Raw genomic sequence first — 4,431 nt, 5'->3', positions numbered from 1 at the left:
GCAGATTACTAAATTGTATTTGTATTCTACCCACAAGTTAGTAATATATGGATATAGTTGACCAATCTGTGGGTAAAAACTACCCATCAGTAGCCATTTGTGGTTCAAGATTAATCAACTGTAGGTACAGATTAACAATCTGTTGTGTAATCTACTCATTCAAAATATCCCAATTTAGTAATAAATACCCCCAATTTAGTAATCTATACCAACAGTTTAGTCATTTGTACCCACAGTTTACTTGTCTGTGGGTACAGATTAGTATATTCTGTGTGCATATTACTAAATTGGATTTGTAATCTGTACCCACAGTTTAGTAATTTGTGGATATAGCTGACTCATCTGTGGGAAAGCCTACCAATCTGTAGCCATTTTTGGTTTGAGAATAATAAACTGTAGGTACAGATTAATAATCTGTTGAGGAATCTACTCTTCCAATATATCCCATTTTAGTAATTTATATTGACAGTTCGGCCATCTGAGTACAGTTTAAAAATCTGAATCAGGTTTTGAAATTTGTACCCAGTTTATTTGTCTGTGGGTACAGATTAGTATATTCTGTGTGCATATTACTAAATTGGATTTGTAATCTGTACCCACAGTTTAGTAATTTATGGATATAGTTGACTAATCCGTGGGTAAAAACTACCAATCTGTAGCCATGTGTGGTTCACGATTAATCAACTGTAGGTACAGATTAATAATCTGTTAAATAATCTACTCATCCAATATATCTCAATTTAGTAATCTATACTGACAGTTTAACCATCTGAGTACAGTTTAAAAATCTGAATCAGGTTTAGAAATTTGTACCCACAGTTTACTAATCTGTGGGTACAGATTCGTATATTCTGTGTGCAGATTACTAGATTGTATTTGTAATCTGTACCCACAGTTTAGTAATTTGTGGATATAGTTGACTAATCTGTGGGTAAAAACTACCAATCTGTAGCCATGTGTGGTTCACGATTAATCAACTGTAGGTACAGATTAATAATCTGTTAAATAATCTACTCATCCAATATATCTCAATTTAGTAATCTATACTGACAGTTTAACCATCTGAGTACAGTTTAAAAATCTGAATCAGGTTTAGAAATTTGTACCCACAGTTTACTAATCTGTGGGTACAGATTCGTATATTCTGTGTGCAGATCACTAGATTGTATTTGTAATCTGTACCCACAGTTTAGTCATTTGTGGATATAGTTGACTAACCTGTGGGTAAAAACTACCCATCTGTAGCCATGTGTGGTTCACGATTAATCAACTGTAGGTACAGATTAATAATCTGTTAAATAATCTGCTCATCCAATATATCTCAATTTAGTAATCTATACTCACAATTTAGGCATATGAATACAGTTTACATATCTGTATCAAGTTTAGAAATTTGTACTCACAGTTTAGTAATCTATGGGTGCAGATGACTAAATTGTATTTGTAATCTACTCACAGTTTAGTAGTAGGTGGATATAGTTGACTAATATGTGGTTAAAAACTACCAGTCTGTAGCCATTTGTGGTTCACGATTAATCAAGTGTAGGTACAGATTAATAATCTGTTGAGTAATCTACTCATCCAATATATCTCAATTTAGTAATCTATACCCCCAATTTAGTAATCTATACCAACAGTTTAGTCATATGTACCCGCAATTTAGTAATCTGTGGTTACATATTAGTATATTCTGCGTGCAGATTACTAAACTGTATTTGTAATCTGTACCCACAGTTTGAAATATGTGGATATAGTTGGCTAATCTGTGGGTAAAAACTACCAATCTGTAGCCATGTGTGGTTCGAGATCAATCAACTGTAGGTACAGATTAATAATCTGTTGCGGAATCTACTCATCAGATACATCCCAATTTAGTCATTTATACCCACAGTTTAGTCATCTGAGTTCAGTTTACAAATCTGTATCAGGTTTAAAAATTTGTACACACAGTTTAGTAATCTGTGGGTACAGATCAGTATATTATGTGACCAGATTACTAAATTGTATTTGTAAATTGTAGCCACAGTTTAGTATTATGTAGATATAGATGACTAATTTGTACCCAATTTAGTAATCGATAACTAGTTAAGTAATCTGTGAGTACAATTCACTAATCTGTACCCATTTTTAGTGATCTATACCCAGTTTAGTAAACTGAGAAGAGTTTTAAAATCTGTTCAAATTTGGACCCCGCCACCCCTCCCCCCACAGTCTGTAAATCTGTGGGTAGAGATGGGTAAATTATAGGTGCAGACGATTAATCTAAAATGTATTAGTAATCTGTACCCACAGTTTAGTAATCTGTGGGTATGATTTACTAATCTCTACTCAATTTGGAAATTTGTGGGTATAGATTACTAATCTGTGGCTATTGTTTACTGAATTGATTAGTAAATTGAGGGTACACATTACAATTTAGCAATCTGTACCCATAGTTTAATCATCTGTGGGCACAGATGAGTAATCTGTAGGGACATACTAATAATATATTTAGTAATATACTCCTCTATGTATCCAATTTAGTAATCCATACCAACAGTTTAGTAATACGTGTACAGTTTACAAATCTGAATCAGGTTTAGAAATTTGTACACACTGTTTAGTAATCTGTGGGTACAGATCAGTGTATTCTGTGTGCAGATTACTAAATTGTATTTGTAATCTGTACTCACAGTTTAGTAATACAGTGAGTGCATATAGTTGACTAATCTGTGGGGAAAACTACCAATATGTATCCATCTGTGGTTCAGGATTAATACAACTGTAGGTACAGATCAATAATCTGTTGAGTAATGTATTCATACAATATATCCCAATTTAGTCATCTGTACCCACAGTTTAGTAATCTGTGGGCACAGATTAGTATATTCTGTGTGCAGATTACTAAATTATATTAGTAATATGTACCCACAGTTTAGTAATATGTGAGTGTGGTTTACTAATCTCTACCCAGTTTAGAAATTTGTGGGTACAGAATACTAATCTAATCTGTGCCCATTTTTTTTCCTAAAGTGATTAGTAAACTGTGGATACATATTTCAATTTAGCAATCTTCAACTGCTGTACAGATTACTAATCGTAGGGACAGAATAATAATCTAGTTATCTACTCCTCTGTGTACACAATTTCGTAATCTATACCAACAGTTTTGTAATCTGAGTACAATTTAAGAAATCTGTACCCAGTTTAGAATATGTGAGTACAGATTAGTAATCTGCATCCAGAATGTACTAAATTATTTGTAATATGTACTCACAGTTTAGTAATCTATGGGTATTGTTTGTTAATCCCTAGCTCTTTAAATACAGCGTACTAATCTGTATCCAATTTAGTAATCCAGACCCACTCTAGTAATCAGAGATTGCAAATCTGTACCAACTGTTTAGTAATTAATTAACTGTATTAGTAATCTGGACCCACAGGTTAGTCATCTGCGGGTCCAGATTAGTAAACTGTAAAGACAGATTAATCATCTGTTTAGTAACCTACTCATCTGGACAGTTATCTGTGGGTACAAATTAGTAAATTCTGGGTGCAGATTACAAAATACTTTTAGTAATCTGCACCCCCAGTTTAGTAAACTACGAGTATGGTTCACTAATCTGTACTCAATTTAGTAATCTCGACCCAGTCGAGTAATCAGAGAACAGTTTACAAATCTGTACCCGGTTTAGTAATCTGTGGGTGCAGTTTAGTAAACTGTAAAAACAGAAGAATAATCTGTTTAGTAACCTACTCATCTGTACAGGTAACTGTAAAGACAGGTGAATAATCTGTATATTAACCTACTCATCTGTACAGTTTAGTAATCTGGGTACAGATTAGTACATTCTGGTGCATTAGTAATCTGTACCCCAGTTTAGTAATCTGTGGGTAACGTTTACTAATAGGTACTGTAATGTATACTCTACCGTAATCTGTATTTAGTAATCTAGATGTTTTGTAGTCAGAGAACAGTTTACAAATTCTTACCCAGTTTAGAAATTTGTATTCACTGTTTAGTAAACTTTATTACTAATCTTTACTTAGTTTGGTAATCTGTGTGTACAGTTTACTAATCTCTAAATACTTTTGTAATATTTTCCCTCAATTTAGTAATCTGTGGGTATGGTTTACGAATTTGTATACTGTTTACAAATTTGTGCCCACAATTTAGTAATCTGTACCCCCAGTTTAGTCATTTGTGGGTAGTTTATTAATATGAACCAAATATTATTAATCCATACAATCTTGAGAGAAAAATTCCATTAAAGGAAAACTACAAACGCCCTTGACATTGTTTCTCCAGCATCATTTCTTTATTGGGTTGGATTTTTCAAGCATTCGAGTCACAAAGCATCATGGAAGACATTGTCCTCTTTAAATTGATCTCGGGAGTTTTTCCACATGTAACCTCCTCATTCAAAACAAATTCCCTTCATAGATTTGACA

Source organism: Corythoichthys intestinalis, chromosome 9 (genome assembly GCF_030265065.1).
Source record: "Corythoichthys intestinalis isolate RoL2023-P3 chromosome 9, ASM3026506v1, whole genome shotgun sequence".
Lineage (NCBI taxonomy): Eukaryota > Metazoa > Chordata > Actinopteri > Syngnathiformes > Syngnathidae > Corythoichthys > Corythoichthys intestinalis.
Note: the sequence above shows the minus strand (reverse complement) of the source record.